At 39.9% G+C, this 20846-nt stretch overlaps 1 long non-coding RNA gene and 1 pseudogene across 1 annotated transcript in view; both read right to left on the bottom strand.

The window, feature by feature from the left end:
* The window catches only part of LOC145721903 (uncharacterized), a 97743-nt gene that overhangs the window by 2973 nt on the left and 73924 nt on the right, over nucleotides 1-20846 (bottom strand). The gene's annotated exons all lie outside the window — the stretch shown is intronic.
* Nucleotides 4120-5376, bottom strand: LOC102748555 (cell division cycle-associated protein 3 pseudogene; annotated as a pseudogene).

Here is a 20846-nt window from a genome sequence, read left to right as displayed (position 1 = left end):
GTCAACAGGTGGTGATGGACATTGGCCAGGTTGCCAAGTGACAGCAGCTCCTATTCCATGTTTGGCATTATCCCAAGGGGAAACAGGAGGAAGGCACTGGCTCACTCATGCCCACTTTCTCCTTCAGAACTCACAGATCTGATAAGGGAGGGTAGTTAAGGCCAGGTGTATTTTACTAGCTGAGCTACCTCCACATGGAAGGACGATCAGCAGTGAAAGAGAAAAGAAGAATGTCTTTTTTAATGAGCTCCAGAAGGAGCACACAAGACATTCATATTCAAAGGAACACAGTAGTCCCTCTTACTGCCAAAATTCAAGCAGTTGGCTCTAGGATATTCAACACGGTAAGGGAAGTAGGGTTATCAAGGTTCCAGGTAGTGAGCAACAGTAGATTGAGTCATGGGTCAAAAATCAATGATGAGGTTCCAATCTTGGGGAAAAAGAAACGGCAAAACTGAGGACTGATACTCACTTAGTCAACAGTCTGTGATTCAGGGTAATTCCCTGATTTGGGGGTGGGAGGCTTTCTGAACTTGATCAGAATTGCTAGCACGAGCCGCAATTTCTCAGCATTTGCAGAGCACTTCATTTGTTGCAAACAGAACACCAATTTTTATCTCATATCCAGCTTGATAATTAGTAGCTTGAGACACGTCCCAGATCCCACAAGCATATTTCCTACTCTTTATTCCTTCTAAATTGGAAGATTCCAATTCACAATTATAAGGATATTTAGATAATTCTGGATATTCAAATAAAACATTGACTCAAAAAGAATAGATTTATTACTAAAGATTGCTTTTCATGTTCCATTAGACATAAATACATCATAAGCAAAGTTTTATCTTTCAACTTGAAAGATGAATACCAATTCGTTCTTTGGTTGAATGTGTCTCTGGAATATATTTCTAAATGGTTTGTGGCAGCATCAGGATGTGATTTTTCAAACATTATCAATAATAAATCATCAGTTTCTTTCTCTGACAGTAGAAGAAAATTATTAGCCATCATGATTGAAAGATTTCCTCACAGTTTGTTCTTCTTAAGAAATTCTAATATTGTGTCCTAAACATTTGAAATTATAATCCTTTACCTCTGAAATGATAGATTCATTTTATTCAAGATATTGACTCCAATTTTGAAGTATATTAGTTCATTCTAAGTAATTGAAATGATCAAGTCACAAAGAAATGTTCTTTTATTCCTAACTTTAAAAAATCAATTTTTGTTTTTTATCAACCACTATGTGTCAGTATAAAAAAAAATAGAGTTTTGTATTCACTAACCATTTCTCAACACGTCGCAGTGAAAAGATGTACATATACTGGCTATGATTCAGTCACAGTAAAAATTTCCCTGGTATTTTCAACCTTGGATCAAAATTGAGAGGCATTCTGTTGGCTACTGATTAGTCTCTTTGAATAAAATATTCAAGAAAATATATGTGCACTGTTGGTAAGGGTCCCAGTGTATTTGTACTGTCCTCCTCTTGGCTCACAAAATCATTTTCTCTCTTTTTTTTTTTTTAAGATTCCATCTATTTATTTGACAGAGAGAGACACAGTGAGAGAAGGAACACAAGCAGGGGGGAGTGGGAGAGGGAGAAGCAGGCTTCCCATGGAGCAGGGAGCCTGACGCGGGGCTCGATCTCAGGACCCTGAGACCATGACCTGAGCCGAAGGCAGACGCTTAACGACTGAGCTACCCAGGCGCCCCCAAATAATTTTCTCTTAAATGAAAAAAGTCTGCTTATGGCGCAGGCTTTCAGTGATAATGAGCTGTTGAACACGGCTCTGTCAGATACGCCTGCACGTATTCAAGGAGTTGATTTATACTCTGCAAACCAGTGGTTTGATCTACATGTAAAGCAAACTCTGTGCTAGAAATTCACACCTCATAGTTTCTCTTCACATTTTTTTTTTTTACCATTGATAGTATGTAGTATCCAAAAGTTATTGGATTAAGGAATTTGCAGTTTTCATTACCTTTTTGACTAGCTTAACAGGTTTTTCAGCAATGGTGTGATCTGTATATATTTTGAATAATGCCTCTGGAGTTTTGGACTCTCTTCTACATTTGGATATACAATTCACTTAAATCATACTAGCAAGTGCTATTTGGTGCAAGGACAGGGGAAAAAGTGACTGGATTACCAAAGAGGTTCCTATTTTATTTGAAAATGGTGCATTTCTTTGGCTATCCGTCAGTATTTGCAAGGATTTAAAACTGACAGTTCCTGGGGCAGCAGAAGCAAATGGGATTGCAAGTCCAATAAAATACATTTTCAGATATGTATTATTACATTTTATGTTTCCATGTTTTGGGCTGGAGATTTACTCAGCATTCTATGTTATATGAAGACCTTTCCATAATTTGTAATATTATTTTAAATTTCTCTTCACTCTGCATTGTATGGAGATCTTTCCACAGTTTACATTTATAATATCATTACTATTTTCATGACTTTTGTGTTTCAAAGAACTACTTGGAGGCAATGATACATTTTTTAAAGAATATTTTGGAACATAAGGTAACACAGTAGAGTAATATTGAAAAATGAAGCTTCAATAAGTGGAAACAAGCACACTGATGATGTAAATGATGCAAAGTATTATACTACACCCATGTGTGTCATGCATAAAATTTTTAATGAATGCAATGATTTTAAGAAACAATGAGATTTCTATAAAAAGCATAAGTAATTATAATTCATGTCAAATATGTGAACAAAATTATTTCCTTGCTTTTATGTCCCCCTCTGCCAAACCACTTGCAAAGCATTAAGTATTTGGGGTGGGGAGTATACTCTTAGCACACAGATAGGGAAGTGATAGGGTGAGGGGGTAGGGAGGTCAGGATATGGAATGTGATGTCCTATGAAAGGGGCATGTCTGCATGTCATCTTAAGGATGCCCACATAATCAGGAGCAAAAGGAAGTACCCAAAAGGTATGAATGGGCCATCAAATCCCAGAGTGTGAGAGTAAGATTTAATAATCAACCTCACCAATGAGAAGGGATGGGAGAAGCTTATTGAATCTTGCTTCAGCCTATATCTTCATAGGAGCTTGAGACAGAGGAGAGCTAGCAGTGACTCCAGTTTGCTCAACCTGGAGTCAGCAGAAGCAAAGGAAATAAAGTAGGGCTATTACTTTAGTTGATGAATCTCACACCTCAGACCCTTCTGAGACCCAAAGATCAAATCTAATGAAAAAGAGCTAACGTGAATGACAAAAGCAGAACTCAAGATTATCCTGACAGACTAGAATAAAGTGTCCAAGTCAACTAAGTAAAAATTTGTAGGGTAACATGAAATGTGTCCATTTAATTTCCAAAAATCAGTTGCATAAGTGCAGATGGGAAGGAGACATAAATGGACAGAATTCTTGTAAGAACGAAAAAGAAAATACTTGCAGGACCACAAATTCAAGAGCAACAGTTCAGCATCTAGAATATTAATGAAACTGCAAGCTACATTAGTCATTGTGTCCAGACACAAATATGTAAGAAAGTAATGGTAATCATAATGGCTTATCATTTCAAAATATACTATTAGCAAAGGTATTTCATTCTCTTTGTGTTTTCCCATTGCACTCTGCATAATGTCGTCCAAAATGGGATAGTTCTTGTCACTTTATTTAAAAGATGACAGCACTTTGAGTCATCTTCATGAGCTTGTCATAAATAAATTAGATAAGATATGGGAAGCCAGCACAGAGCACAGAGCAGCTCCATAAATGATAGTAGAGTCTAAAAGAGTTGAATCCATAGGGGTACATGAGAGCATGAGGATAACATTTTTCTAAATTATTTTATCCAGTTTAATCTTCCTGGTAACCACATAAGCTTGGTTCTAGATGCTCCTCACCTGGCAAACTGCTGTATATTCTTAATGGCTTACATTAAATGTTACTTCTCAGGGGAAATCTAACCCCAGTCCCAAAACAAGGTTCGATGATTCTGTTCCATGCTCCCATTTAATCCTGTAATTTCCATCTCCTGGTGCTTGTCTCAATTTCTTGCTAACACTTGTTTAATGATCTTTTTTTTTTTTAAACCACTTTCTTTAATGTACAAGAAACACAGGAGACACAAAGAGAGCCCAAGAAAGCGCTCAGTCCCCAAGCTAGGAGTTTGAGGGGGGTAGTTGAAGACAACAAGCCTTTCCAGTCTCCCAGGGAAAGATGGGGTTGAGGGGACGCAACATCACTAGACCCCCAGTGAAGCCAGTGCTGGGGCCATAGTTGGCCTAGTTCTCCACCAAGTTTGGAAAGTGCTGATTTTCCTTGTCCTGGTCCTGGCCCTGCTCCCACACTCGGCCTCCAGTTTTCAGAAGTCGTCCAGTTCCCAGAATGGCCCCTTCCTTTAGCTCCCTAGCATTGTCACTCAGGGGAGAAGGCCGCTTACCCTGTCATGGTGTCAGAGTTCCGGGGGAGTTGTCATCCTGTAGGATTGTGAGGGGAGATCTCCCTAGTACCTTGCCATTTGCTTCCCGTCTATTGTGCTTAGAACCTGAAGATCGGGGAATCTCAGGGTCTCTCAAGGGCTTGTCCGAGCCCTGGCTGGCCACGGGGGTTTCTGAGGTTTGTCCTGCTTCCTCCTTGGAGAACACCTGCTTGGAGGGGAGCTCAGTCTGGCTCCAGGGTGGCATCTGGTCCTCAAGGGAAAACTGGGTGCCCAGAGGCAAGTCCAATTCAGAAGATGAAGTTGCCTCTAAGGGCAGAACAGGCTCTGGGGGCAGATTCAATTTGGGGCCTTCAGTCTCAAATACTTCACTCAGCTGTTTCACCAGTGGGCTTGGGGGTTCTCCGCTGCTGGTCTTCATAGGTATCCGTGCAATGCCAAGGGTAGGAGAGCGGGGATCTGAGTCTTGGGACTGATTGGGACCCTCCAGCTGCTCCCCTGCTGGTAGGTTTGGCTGCGGAGAGCTCTCCACCTGGATGGGAGTGCACAGGATGCCGGCACTAGGTGAACGGGAGTCCGCCACTCGGGCCAGAAGCTTGTTGTGTGGTGGAGACTGCGCCGGAGTGACTGGGGTGCTCTTGGCTGAGCCCATCTCAACCAGGAAGAATAAGGTGGGGCAGGGCCTGGCCCGGGGCGAGGAGGGGACGCCAAGCCCCGATTCCTCTTTTGGGTGCACAGCAGCTCGGGCCTCAACTCCTTATTTAATGATCTTTACTCCTCACTGGATTACCTGCTTTATGAAGGTAGTGACTATGTCTGTTTTGTTCAATGTTATATTCCTAGTACCTTGGACAGTGTTTGGTTAAAAAAAATAGAGCTTAATAAAGATTGGTTAAATGAATGAATGAATGAAATTGAGGTGCAGAGTGTTTGAGATGCTAAAAATCTCATAGTTCAAAAGCAGTAAGTACCTGTATCTACACCCAAATCATCTTCCTCCAAATGATTTGGAAACTATGTCCTGAATATTTACTTTAGGAAAGATCTAAATATCTTCAAATCCTTAAGTGTGTCATATACAAGGAGTCAACTTACTCTGTTACTTCAGTGAACTAATCTGTATCTAATAACCTACAGCACAAGTCATTTCAGCTCCAAATAGGAAAACATTTTTTAAATCAAGTAGAACTGCCCCATCATGGCATTTAGTAATGCTGGGGTTTCTTGTCCCTGGATGTTTCAGAACAAAAGAGAATAATCACCTATCAGAGATGCTGAAAAAGAATTCCTGAAGTTAGTGGGAGTAGGGATCCAATCACTTTTAAAAAATTTTTAATTGTGGTAAAATACATATAACATAAAATTTACCATCTTAACCACTTTAAGTGTACAATTCAGTAATGTTAAGTATGCTCACATCACTGTACAACAGATCTCCAGAACTTTCTCATCTTGCAGAAATGAAACTCTATATTCATTAAACAACAACTTCCCAGGTCCTCCCACCCACACCCTGGCAACCACCATTCCACTTCTTGTTTTTATGAGTTTGACTACTGTAGGTATCTCATATAAGTGGAATCACACAGTATTTGTCTTTTTGTGACTGGTTTATTTCATGTAGCATACTGTCCTCAAGGTTCATCCATGTTGTAGCATGTGTCAGCATTCCCTTCCTTTTTAAGACTGAATGATATTCCATTGTGTGTATATACCACTTTCTATACATCCACTCATCCATCGATGGATATTTGGGTTGCTTCTACCTTTTGGCTTTTGTGAACAATGTTGTTATGAACATGGGTGGATAGGGGTGCCTGGGTGGCTCAGTCAGTTGAGCATCTGGCTCTTGATTTTGGCTCAGGTTGTGATCTCAGGGTCATGAGATCAAGCCCTGCATCAGGCTCCATGCCCAGCATGGAGTCCGCTTGAGATTCTCTCCCTTTGCTCCTCCCCCTACTCGAGCTCTTGCTCTCTAAAATAAATAAATAAAATCTTTATATATATATGATATATATAAGATATGTACTTTGAGGCCCTGCTTTCAATTCTTTTGAGTATATACCCAGAAGTAGAATTGCTGGATCATATGATAATTCTATTTTTAATTTTTTCCATGGCAGCTTTACCATTTTACCTTCCCACCAACAGTGCCCAAGAGTTCCAATTTTTCCACAACCACATCAACACTTTAGTTTCTGTTTCTTTGATAACAGTTATTGTTATGGGTATGGGATGATATTTCATCATAGTTTGATTTGCATTTCCTTAATGATTACTGAAGTTGAGGGGTGATCCAGTTACTTTCATTGTCCTTCCCAATTCTGAGTCTATGATAGTGGATTCTTTGATGGCCATGTGTTATGTGAGGACTACCCAAGCTTTTTCTAATTGAAGTTCCAGTGCATCAACATAATAGGAAATGAGTGTTGAATTTGTAAATCACTGTCAAGAATAGGGAGTTTTCATTTATTCATTCATTCATTTCTTCACTTATGCACCAAAAAATGTATTGACCCTACTAATGAAGATCATAAGAAAGCCCTAGGAAAACAAAGATGAATAAGATATAGTTTCTGACTAGTTCATGTCAATCAAGAATTTCCTTGAGATAAACCAACAGATCAGAGAGTTTACCATAGGCTAGGTACTTTAATCCTTAGAACCTGGTTGACAGGCAAGGTATTTGTGGCAGGCAGAATAACGGCCCCCTAAAGACATCCACATCCCAATCCCTGGGACCTGTGATTATGTTATGTTACATGGCAAAGGAGGATTGAAGCTGCGGGAGGAATGAAGATTGCTAATCAGCTAACTTTGAGATGGATTATCTGAGTGGGCTCAATATAATCACAAAGGTCCACGTAAGTGAAAGAGGGAGGCAGAACAGAGAGTATCAGAGTGATATGATGTGAGAAAGGCTGGATGAGCCATTACTGGCTTTGAAGATGGAGGAGCTGCAAGTCAAGAAATGCAGGAGGCCTCTAAATGCTGAGCAAGGCGAGAAAATGGTTTATCTCCTAGAGCTTCCAGAGAGGAAGGCCGCTTTGCTGATTAGTCCATTGAGACCCATTTTGGACTTCTGACCTCCAAAACTGAAAGGTAATTCTTGGTTTGAAAATTGGCCTCCATACACAGAGGGCAAGAAGTGACTGAATAAAGAGGCAGACCACTCCAGGTTGCTAGGTGGCAGTTCTAAGAAGCAAGAAAACTTACATACAAGGCTTGTCCTGGGCAGCCACAAGAGGAGTAATCTCTGCAACCACCTGCCAGAATCTTAGTTTCCACAGAGGCCTTACTTGGGTTCAGGACTGTATTCAGTCCAGATGATCTCAGTAACCCTTATTCTCTCCAGACTACATCCTTAAAAACAGCCCTGTTATGGGAATGATGGGCAGAAAATACATTCCAAGGACAGAAGAAGGAGTGAGAAGACTCTGATCATTAGGGTTGAGCTTGCAGATCAACTGAGGATCACATCCTCTTCATGACCTCCTTCAACAGTAATAAATTTGTCTAGTTTTAAGTCACAAAATTGGTGGCAATAGGAAACTAATACAGCATTATTATCTATTTTAGATACGGGTAAACTAAAGCTTTGGGAGGTTAAGGAAATTCACAAGATACCACAGCTCTGAGAGATGGAGTTCTGGTCAATGTCAAAGCCTGGGTGCCCTACCACCTCCCTTACTATGATCAGCTGCTTGGAGAGAACTCAATCTTCTGTACACAACAGAGCCTCACAAGTCTACTGACAGACCTGGTCAAATGATGCCATTTCGCAGATTTCATCAACTTGCAAGATAGGAAATTGAGGATTTGGTGGAATTTTTTGAGGGAAGTTGTTTTTGCCTTTGTTGTTGTGGTGGTAGTTGTTATCCACTTCCTCTTTCCCCCACACACTCCATGATGGAAAGCATTCAGGTGGCCACAATAGCTCTACCATTTCTATATCATTTCTCTGATTATTTAACTAATGCATCATCATGTAAGACACAATGGTCCAGGCTATCAGTGAAAGATCCTTAACTATGGCAGGTCAAGGAGGGGACTCTTTGATTATTTTATTTCCCTCTGCCTAAAGACACTATTCACTGAAATCCTCAAAACAGACCTGGTGCTCATGTTCTGAGGGGCTGAGGTTGTCCTGAAAAGTGTCTCCTCCAGTAACTCCCTTCCACTTTGACTCAAACAAAGTGGAATTTTGGATAAAAAGGCACTAGAAGATGGAACTGAGGGAGAACAGCATGATGAGTCAGAAGGCTTGGGTTCATGCTCCAGTTCTCTTCTGGAGAGTCACTTTGCCTCTTTGAGACTCAATTTCCTCATCTGTAAAATGGAGATGGTCACCTTTGCTTTAGAGTCTCAGAGTTTGTGACAAGAATGGAATTTGTTCATGAGTTTGGAGGGTTTGAAAACTAAAGACCACCATACAGATTATAATATTGCAATGATGATACCTAAATTTTCACCTGGGATGTTTGTTGGGACTCTTATCTAGAGTGGGCAAATGAAGGGGCTCCACAGGTATCTGCCAATACCAGGGAAGTATTTGGCTGACTTTGCAACTTACAGAATCAAGAAAGGTGACCTCAAAACTGGTTTTGAATGACCCAACACTTCCATTCGTAAGTATTCACCTAAGATAAATGAAAACATGTGTCTACAAAAAAGACTAGTGTATGAATGCTCATAGCAGTTTTATTCAGGAAAGCCTAAAACTGGAAACAACCCATTGTCCATCAAGGAATGAATGGATAAAGAAATTTTGATATGTTCACAGAATTAGATACTACTCACAAATAAAAGGTTGGGGAAGATCACTGAAAAGATGTCACCACCAGTTGATCTGTGACCAGTGGACCCTGGCATTTGGAGGCTTTTCACCCCTTCCCCTATCCTTTGAATGTGGGATCCACTTGCCTTTACTGCTCCCAGAGACTGCTCTGAGGACACGGGCTTGAGAATGTGATGTGTTGGGGCACCTGCGTGGCTCTGTCGATGAAGCGTCTGCCTTCAGCTCAGGTCATGATCTCGGGGTCCTGGGATCAAGCCCCTGCATGGGTGGGGAGTCTGCTTCTCCCGCTCCCTCTGCCCCTCCCCCTGCTCATGATCTCTCTCATTCTCAAATAAATAAACAAAAGGGGGGGATTTGGACACACAAGGAGAACACCACGTGAAGATGAAAGCAGAGAGATCAGCATGATGCTTGTATAAACCAAGGAATGCCAAAGATTGCCAGCAAACCACCAGAGGCTAAAAGAAAGGCATGGAGCAGATTCTTCCTCACAGCCCTCAGAACAAACCAACTCTGCCAATATCTCAGACTTCTAGCCTTCAGAAATGTGAAACAATATATTTTTGTTGATATGCCACCCAGTTTCTGGTACTTTGCTAGGAAAGCCCTAGCAAACTAATACATGCCCCTAGAGTTTAGTTTTCTACCTTGCTAATTGTTAAATCCAACTTATGTTTATTGAATGACATCAAGGTATTCTACACTATCTTAGACCCTGTGGAAAAACACGGGAAATAAGAACTGCCCTCTATGGGGAACGTATATATGAAAAAAAGGGAAAGAAAAACAGTTCTTTCAGTTCCCAGCAGGAGTTCTAAGATTGTATCCATGTCAACCAAAATAATATGATTGCTTTAAAAAACAGAGAGCCAAAATACTCATTTACAATGTGCAATCTATCTGCCAATAGGCTAAGAATGTATCCACCAGCCAACACATTTCCGTCACAGTTTAAGAAATCTACTTGGGAAGTGCATTAAGATTGGAAGACTGATTGGTGCATATAAATTGAATATGGATAAGGGATATTTTTAACAAGTGCTGGGAGCAGAATGAGTCATCTGTCTCCACCACAGGTACACAAATGCCATGATGTCTTTAGTAAGTCAGGGTTCCCTAGGAGTATATAATATACTGACAGTGTCTACTTATTAATTCTTTAATTTATCCCTACATTTAACAAATAGTGACAGAGAGCTTTGTATGTGCCAGGCAATGTGCCAAATGTTGGAAATTCAACGGTGAGAAAGGCCCAGTCCCTGCCTTCAAGGGGCACAGTGTAATAGGGCTGCTATGAGGAATGGCCCACTGTTGTTATGAGAGCTCAGAGAAGGGCATCTAAACCCACCTGGAAGAATCAGGGAAGGTTTCTAAGCTAATGGGATGGGAGTGGGTATGTCTGGGGAGGGGAACATACTGTTTCAGGAGATAGTTATAGGATATGCAAAGGTCCAGATGTGAGAGAGCATGTGTATTTGAGGAACCACTAGTGGCTTATTATGACCGAAGGAAGAGCACAAGATAGTGAATTTAAGTGATGAGGCTAGAGAGATATGAAGGAGTTTGACCATGTGAAGGCCACATGAAGCTGAACTCCCAGGGGTACAAGGCATCCCATGGAAGCTGGAAATGAAAATGCCTTGTTGCCAAGACAGAGAGGCCATAATACTGAGTACGTAATCTGAGCAGCACTCACCCAGGAAGGAGACAAGCCATGAACTTGGATAAGTTATGGATTGGTAATTAGAGAAGAGAGACAGCAAAGGAAGAGATAGTACTGGTACAAACTGAGTTTAACTGGATGGCAAAGTGAAGAGTAGAGAGGGCTCAAACACAGAAAAAGAAAATAAGTAGTGCCTAGACCTAGAGTTAACAACGGACAAGAAAGAGTTCATCAAAGTCGATCAATATATAAGAACATAGGTTCTTCCCAAATTGATCCGTAAGTTCAATGCAATACCAACCAAAAACCCACTGACAAGCTTATTCTAAAATTTATATGGAAATACAAGGAATTTTGAAGAGCCAAATCAATACTGAAAACTAAGGAAAAAGTTGGGGGACTTACACAACCTGATTTCAAGACTTACAAGATCAAGACAGAATGTTATTGACATGAGGAGAGACAAACAGATCAATAGAAGAAAATGGTCCAGAGATATACCCACTCATATAAGGTCAACTGACTTTTGGCCAAGGCACAAAGTCAATCAAACAAGGATGGGAGGTCTTTTCAACAAATGGTGCAAGAACAACTGAATATTATTTTGGAAAAAAATGGCAAAAGATCCATACCCAAAATATAAGAACATAAAGAAATCCTTCAAATCAATGACAAAAAGGCAAACACCCAATAAAAACGGGCAAAAACTTGAAGTGACACTTAAAAAATGATTTATGAATGGCAGTATGCAAATATTAATCTTCAGGAAATTTTATTTATTTATTTATTTATTTATTTATTTATTTATTTATTTATTTATTTTATTATGTTATGTTAGTCACCATACAATACATCATTAGTTTTTGATATGGTGATCCACGATCCATTGTTTTCGTATAACACCCAGTGCTCCATGCAGGACGTGCCCTCCTTAATACCCATCACCAGGCTAACCAATCCCCCCTCCCTCCTCCCCTCTAAAACCCTGTTTGTTTCTCAGAGTCCATAGTCTATCATGGTTCATCTCTCCCTCCAATTCCCCCCGCCTTCATTTTCCCCTTCCTTCTCCTAACGTCCTCCATGCTATTCCTTATGTTCCACAAATAAGTGAAACCATATGATAATCTGACTTTCTCTGCTTGACTTATTTCACTTAGCATAATCTCCTCCAGTCCCATCCATGTTGATGTAAAAGTTGGGTATTCATCCTTTCTAATGGCTGAATAATATTCCACTGTATATATGGACCACATCTTCAGGAAATTTTAAATTAAAACCACAAGAGATATTTTATACCCTTGATAAAGACTAAAGTAAAAAGGACAGACAAAATCAAATGATGAGGATGTAGAGCAATAGGAACTCTCATACATTGCTGATGGGAGTGTAAAATGATACTACTATTTTGGAGAATGGTTTGGCAGTTTCTCATAACATTGAATGCATTTCTACATTATGATCCAGCCTTTCCACTCCTAGGCATCTATTTTCTAGAAATGAAAACATACGTTCACAAAATGGCTTGCAAATATGTTTTCTCTTGTATCAGGAGAAATCTGCTATGCATTTAACTGCCATAAGATTAGTGTCTAGAGTTTATAATGAGCTTCTACAAATCTAAAAAATGTAAACAATATAATAGTAAAATGTGCAAAAAATATGAGAGGGAAATTCACAGAAGAGACTATATGGAAATATTGTCAACTTACTAATAACCAAGAAAATTCAAATTGAAACCATTATGATATACCACTTTACACTTATCCAGCTGCAAATAATAATAATAATAAATAACAACCTGTTGATACTAAATGCTGGCAAGCCTATAGATAAGTGAGTGCTATAAATCACTGCTGGTGGGAGTGTAAATTACTCTTTTTTTAAAGCTGGTTGGTAATATTTATTTAAGTAGAAGGTACCCTTTGACCCAGCAATTTTACTAGGTATCTACCCCTTCCCCCCAAATCCTGGCATGAATAAACTACCAACAATGTTCAGTACAGCATGGTGTTTTATGGATTATTTTTTCCTTTTTAATTTTATTTATTTATTTATTTATTTATTTATTTATTTATTTATTTATTTTTCTTATGTTCAGTTAGCCAACATATAGTACATCATTAGTTTTTGATGTAGTTTTCAACGATTCATTAGTTGGTGTTTTATGGTTTAAAAAATCTGCAGATCTGTCCTTTGCCTCTCTTTTCATTCCTAATCAGGTTAATTTTTGTCCTCTCTTTTTTTTAAATTGATCTTTTGTTTAATTTATTGGTCTTTTGAAGATAACTTTGATTCGGTTGGTCTTACTGTCCCCTTGTTTTCCATTTCATTAATTTTGACTCTCAGTCTTACTATTTCTTTCATTCTATTTCCTTTGGGGATTATTCTGATGTTTCTCTTTATCTTCTTTATTGTAACAGCTTCCTAAGTTATTTTCAGAATTCCTTGCTTTTCAATATACATATTTAATGTTATAAATTTCCCACAAAGTACTACATTAGCAATGTCATAAAGTCTTCTGTATATACTGGTTTCATTGTTAAACAATTCTAAATATTTTCTAATTCCCATTTTACATTTACATTTTACCCATTTCTTCTTCTAACCATTATTTATAAAGGTGTGTATCTTCAGTTATCAAGTGTGGCTTTAGCAGATGGTATTTTTGTTACTGATTTCTAATTTTATGGCACTGCAAAATATTTATTCTTTGGTATCTGCCAAGATTTTACTTAAGGGCTATTTGTGGTCAGTTTTTGCACTGGTTTCCCATGAGCCAGAAAACAAATGTATTCTCTGTGGTGGTGAATTTCTCTATTTGTCCATTAGCTCAAGTTTGCTTATTAGATTTTTTAAATGTTCTAAATACTACTAATATTTGGTCTCCTCAATCTGTTTCTAAGAGAGATATCTTAGAATATCTTTTTGTGATTGTAGATTTGTCACTTTTTCTTTGTAATTATGTCAATTTTTGCTTAACATATTTTGAAGTCCTTTGGTTTAGCCACTAACAGGTTGAAGATCTATTTTGGACCCTTATTCTACCCTCAGTGTATAACTTCTATTTCACATTTTTTTCCTCTATATCCTTTTGTTGCCTTCTGGGTAATTTTCCCAGTTTACCTGTTCTCTCTTTAGCTGTATCTAATTTAATTTTAACCTAACCACTGGGTTTTTCATTTCAATGGTTCTATTTCCACTTCTTGAAGTTCTATTTGTTGCTGTTTTTAAAAACTCTAAATAGCTTTTTTCCCCCAGTCTCCCATCTATCAGTATTTTTATTTCATATTACTATGTTCATTTTAAATATACTTACAGCTCTTTTAGATTTACTATATTAGTTCCCCTTTAACAGAGGGGGCAGATAATTTTCCTATCATCACACGTTCTCATGAAGGTTCACTTGCCCATGTATTTTGTAATTTTTTCCCTAGTAAACTCAACATTGGCAGAATTTTTTCATATTTCATTTCTATTTGGAAATGGGAAGAGGGAGCCATGACCATTTAATTGTGAAAATGTTCCCTCAGGATAGTTTTACATTTAATCCTGTTTGAAACCTATCCTGTGGTTTCAAGCATCTTGGGCTAATTTTATTTTTGGATTTTCTTTTTTTTTTTTTTAAAGATTTTATTTATTTATTTGACAGAGAGAGAAACACAGTGAGAGAGGGAACACAAGCAGGGGCAGAGGGAGAGGGAGAAGCAGGCTTCCCGCCGAGCAGGGAGCCCGATGCGGGGCTCGATCCCAGGACACTGGGATCATGACCTGAGCCGAAGGCAGACGCTTAACAACTGAGCCACCCAGGCACCCCTTATTTTTGGATTTTCAACTAGGGCTTCTCATCATGCAGGTTTAATTCTTACATCCATGCATGGCAAAGGTATGGACTTTTGTCATCTCATGGATGACTTTCTCTGCACCTCCTCTGCCTGCCACTAAATTATCTGGACAGACAGCAAACTTCCTCACCACTGACAGCTGGGTCCATAACACATTTATATGGAAGTGAGTTCCCTGTTAGTGCAGGGATATGGTGGAAGGATTTGTTAGGAGCTGGAGTCCATCATGGTTCAACGCTAAGCATCCATGATAATCTCTGCTTTTATTTGTTATATCTTTCAAAGCTTATCCACATCCACTGTCTCAGTTGACATGAGATGCCAGTAATTCCATGGTCTTTAAGCTTCAAGCCTTAAATCTCAGATTCCTGGTAAACAGCAGAGCACATCTTCCTGAAGCATGCTCAGAAGGCACAGGAGACTTATAGAAGCCTCTTCAGTGCTTGGAACGCACTCCATCATTTCAGACCCATGGGTAGCTGTTGCATCTGCCCGTTTCCTGTGGTCTTCTAGTTTTGGGCTGGACTGGCCCTGGTGCTTTGTGCAGAGAAGTGGCAGTAGTGTCCACCAACCCCTTGGTGGTGGTGGGAACCTAATTATGGTTCCTTGATCTCAGCCACAGCAGGAGCTCAGAAATTGTCACAACTGTAGCTCAATCTTTACATCCTGCTGAGAAAAAGTTTGAAATTCAGTCTGGCAGAAAGGACAGTGAAACTTGCAGGGTGAGGTGTAAGCTATAGCCCTAACCCAGGGAAAAAAAATGTTGTTCGTTTGTTCACACCCCAGAACTTTCCAAAGAAGATACTGGGAGCTTTACAGCAAGGAACACACACACTGGCTCATAAATAAAAATAGAACATATGAATTATTAAAGTAAGAGGAAAACAAACTATAGCTCCTGAAGCTATTACTGTGTGGGGTATAAACACTAGTAGCAGGTTGTGTTTTTCCAAAGGTGGCCCTGACAATATCTGTCATCATTGTTTTTCTCTTCTGCAATGTGACCTTCACACTCATCAAGAGGTGGAGTTTATTTCTCCACCTGTTTATTAGTTTTCTAAGGCTGCTGTAACAAATTACCACTAATTGAAAGGCTTAAAATAATAGAAATTTATTTTCTTACAATTCTGGAGACCAGAAGTCCTAAGTCAATGTGTCTGCAGGGTCATTTCCTTCTGGGGACTCAGGGAGTATGTTCCCCGCATCTCCCAGCTTCTGGTGGTTGCTGGCAATCCTTGGTGTTCCTTGACTTGCCCGTACATCCCTCCCATCTCTGCCTCTGTTACCACATGAGTTTCTTCCCTGCATCTCTGTCTCTGTATCTCTCCTCTTACACAGGGATGTCAGTCAGTGGATTTAGGGCCCACGTTAACCCATTATGACCTCATTTTAAATTAGTACATCAGCAAGGACCCTACAAGATAAGGTTACATTCCTGATATTCTGCATGGACATGAATTTGGGGGAACACTATTGAAGCCAGTTCAACCCTCTTGAGTCTGGCCAGGCCTTGTCATTGCTTCAACTATCAGAATAATGTGGATGTGATTCTGTGTTAACTTTAAGCTAGTTTCTGTTTTCTGCCTCTTGGAGTGTTTGGTCTTGGACATCCCCTGTTGGAACCCCACCATCATGCTGTGAGAAATTCACCAGTGCTCCTTACCAAACATTTCTACTTTCTGTCTTTTAGACACGTGGTAGGATTGGCCCCTTTGAAGACAGGCATGACCCTGTGATTCACATTGTCCAATAAAATGTATGTGGACATGGCATATGTCACTCCCTGGTAGAGGAATTAAGAGTCAGCATTTGATATGCCACAGCCTTGTTCTCCCTTGGTAATTGTGTACACACACCTTAGGATGGAGGCTTCATCAACTGGGCCCCTGAGTGACTATGATGATCAGAGACTTTTGCTGACACATGTTGGACATGTAGCATGAGCAAGAGTTTTTAGATGAACACACTGGCTATGGGGGCTGTGGCTACAGCTGATTCTGAATGATGTAATGTGTTTCTTAGTGCCAAGGCATGGTGGGGACATTCTGGTCCATGAGAGGCAACATGATACAGGAGTATAAGGCAGGAATAATGTCCAAGATATTTAACAACCACTATGGCACAGGATCTCCCCAGTCTGAATGGTGGGAACTGCAGAGCTGGAATAGGAGCCTGGCAGACCCTGGAATTAACCCTCAGTGTGTGGATTCTGAGCTAAGGCTCCTAGGGGAGGGGCCTTGGTGGACAGGGCAGCAAGAGGGTATTAAGGAGTCTTGGACTACCAGTTGTATGCCAACAGATATAGAAGCATTTGATATTTTTATCACCGTGTGGACATACTGTTGGGTAGTGATTAATATTAGCTCCAGTTAAGAGTTTGGCCTATGCCTTGAAATCTGGTTCTGCCACTTCCTTGCCTGCAACCTAGGGTAAGTTCTCTCTGTGACTCAATTTTCTCATCTGTGAAATGAGGGTAATAATAGCTATTTTGTAGGGTTGATGATAGAATTAAATGATCTGATTCAAATGAAACTATAACCTATAACAGCACGTGGCAAATAGTAAGGGTTACATAAATGGCAAGATTGGTTTTCAACATCTATACATGTTGACATTCTCTGAGATGTCCTTGTTCATATCTTAGGTAGGATGCCATTGTTTCATTTTCTCTTTTTCCTGATGACACAGTTTTTTAAAGCCTCCACCTATTTGTGCTATGTCTGACCTGCTCTTAGGTACAAAGGGCTTGGCCACTCTGAATTTGACAAATTTTGTGAGGTGAGCTCATACTTTCCTGCATAGATACAACACATAGCCATTGGGGTCTTGTTGCTTTGCTATACTATTTGGGAAAGAGGATTCAGCAAATCCTCTACTTTCCCCTCTTTCCTTAAACTAGCTATGGTTTTATTGTGCTCTTTGTCCCTTTGGCCATTGTTATGGGCTAAATAATGTGATAATAACAATAAATTGTTATGGGCTAAACACCAAAGTTCATATGTAAAAGCACTAACCCTCAGTACATTGGAAGGTGACTGTATTTGGAGATAGAGTTCTTAAAGAGATACTTAAGTTCAAGTGAGGTCATTAGGGTAGAAGCTAATCCCAAGTGACTCGTATCCTTATTAGAAGAGGAAATTAGGACAACAGACACACACAGAGGGAGAAGACAGCCATCTGGAAGCCAAGAAGAGAGGCCTCAGAAGAAACCAACCCTGCAGACACCTTGATCTTGGACTTCTAGACTCTAGAATCATGAAAAAATAAATTTCTATTGTTTAAGCACCTCTGTGTTATTTTGTTATAACAATCAAAAAACTTAGTCAAAAAACGAGCTCTCAGGGTGTCCAGCTAGGAGACTCTTTTCTTAGAGACCCTCATCAATACCAAAGCTTTGTGTTCCCTTCAATACTCTCCTTTCACCCTAGTTTGGGAACTCTTTTCTCATCTGCAACCATACCTCTATCTCAGAAAACCTGATAACGTGTTCTCCATGGTCTGAGCCTCCCACAACCCAGACTTCTCAATCCTGAGGCCTAAAATTAAAAAAAAAAAAAAAAGAGGTAGGGAACTAAAAAACAAAGTATGTGGGATGCCAGAGGGAAGGGAAAACTTATGACCCCTGTAGACATATGACACCTGTAATATATGGAAGTTATTAGTGTAAATCTGACATAGACTAAATGCTTTGCAAGTGGGAGGGGCTGTTATGGTATCATGGAGGCAACTCCCTCTACCTGGAAGTTTACCACTCCTACACCTTCATTATGCTCTCTTTTCCTAGAGCCTCTCAGAATTCCTCTTTGCTCCCTTGGATGCTCAGGTGCTGGACTTGGTTTAGAAAATCAGCTCCTGATAAGATTTAGCAACCCTTTGAAAATGAGAATTTGAATGAGTTGTAATAACTCAGAATTCAAAGCACATCCTACCTTTGAAACTCTGCAGAGGTTTTCAAGGCATGTGAATTCCCCAGCCCAGGTGACAAATGGTGCACAGAAATGCCACATGAGGCATGAACATGGGCTCCTGCTTCCTGCTCTCAGAAAGGTGGATTATATTTGGCGTGCAGTCACTTGCTCATTTTTCTCTATCATTTTGAAGCACAATCACCAAGTTCTAAAAGACATGAGTCCGTAAGTCCCTCACTTTGCAAAATGGCTGCCATCACTCTCCCGTTTTTCACACTGCCTTGCGAATAGGCCCCATTTATCTGTGGCTTCCATGCTGCACAGCTTTCTCCTCCCCATTACTGCTTTGTGTTCTTGTCAAATAGACTTCAGTGAGGCCATCATCTCGGGATGCACTTCATCAAAATAATTATGCCAAGAGTTGGAACAGAGGAGCCAAAGTGAGAAAGCTGAAGTTTCAAGGCTTTCCAAATACCAGGAGGAAGACAGGACTTATCTAAAACTGATCTTCAGGCTATCTTCTGCCAGATTCCCAGACCCATGGTGGTTTTATCTTGTTTTTTTTTTTGGTTGTTGTTGTTCCCCTTTTCCCGGCAGATGAGCATGACAGAACTCATCTTGCCCTTGGTCCCCAGATGACGTCCACAGACTTGTCATTTGCAGGAAACATTGCAAGTCAGTGGGAGCGCTCCACTTTGATGCTGTTACAGTTCTTGGAACACAGGCATCTGCTGGGTATAGAAAAAGCCGTCAGTCTGTGCTTTTTCTAAATCATTAAAATGCCACTGGCACTTTGACAAATTGGCACCGATCATCAGGCTCAGCAACTGGGAGCAATCTGTTTTGCAGGCTGAGAGAAACAGCTGTAAAACTCTGGTAAAAATCTGTTCTATTGTACTCAAATACATTTTAGGTAGAGAGGCAGATTGGTGAAGTAGAAAATGTATGGTCTTGAGAGCTAGCAGGATCTAGGTATGAACCCTGACCCTTCTGCCCACTGGCTGTGAGTGGTGAGCAAGCTACTTAACAATTTTCTCAAATGGGGCACCTGGGTGGCTCAGTCATTAAGCGTCTGCCTTCGGCTCAGGTCATGATCCCGGGGTCCTGGGATCGAGCCCCACATCGGGCTCCCTGCTTCTCCCTCTCCCACTCCCCCTGCTTGTGTTCCTGTTCTCGCTATCTCTCTGTCAAATAAATAAATAAAATATTTTAAAAAAAATTTTATCATCTGTAAAATAGGCAGATAAGTACAATTCTTGCAGAGTTGCTGTAATGATTAGAGAGAATACTTTTTTGAGAAAGTGCTTTTTTAAAGTGTCTGGCACAAAGCTAGGACATCATAAGTGGTTCTAGTGCGGAGGTAGCGAGGACAACGCAACAGTGGAATTAGTTATGGTTGTGGTAATAGAGGCAGTAACAGCAGTAGTCGTCGCGTAAGTATTATCAGTGGCTGTTGTAGTAATAATAATAATAAAGTGTGGAAGTGCTGGTCTGGTTATGAGCCAGGAGACTTGGACTATACCAGTGATAGAGCTGACAGAATGAATGGGAGGTTGAGAATCAAGAGACCTGGTATCTAGTCTTGGTAGTTTCTCTGTATTTTATGAGTTGGTGTAGGATTATAGAAAATTGGAAGATTGTATGGTCCTCTCCAAATCTTCATTTAGATGCCCTTCTCTTACCTGCAATAATATGTAAATTGAATAGCAGATGTTTCTTCCTCGTTCTGTGTTGTTTAAGTGTTAATAAAAATAATAGCAAAGCATGCTAAATTATATTGAGTATGTGCCATGTATCAGGCACATTTTAATTTTACATATATTTCTTCATTAAATTCTTGCAAGTACTACATGAGTAATGCCTTAATTTTATTCCTATGGTTTGGTATTGAGACACAAAGAAATTAAGTATCTTACCCAAGGTCACAGAGCTAATGGTAGAATCAGAATTAGATCTCAGGAAACCTGCCTCCAAAGCTTGCATCTAAACTTCTGTACTATACCATATATGCTTTAATGAAAGTTGTCACAACCTGGAGGTTATGTCACATGGCTTGTATAATAGAGATTTCTCTTTCTGTACAACCTGGTTTATAATCTATCCACAGCAATTTAGCACAACTGAGATGTTAAGACATAAGGAGATATGAATTGCTTTTGTTTATTCAACCAGTCAACTAATCAACCAACAAACAACCCATATTTATTTAATATGTAGTTCTTTTTTTTTTTT

The sequence above is a fragment of the Leptonychotes weddellii genome, chromosome 5, assembly GCF_054177405.1.
Source record: "Leptonychotes weddellii isolate Sample4059 chromosome 5, ASM5417740v2, whole genome shotgun sequence".
Lineage (NCBI taxonomy): Eukaryota > Metazoa > Chordata > Mammalia > Carnivora > Phocidae > Leptonychotes > Leptonychotes weddellii.
Note: the sequence above shows the minus strand (reverse complement) of the source record. Positions and strands in the feature narration are given on the sequence as shown.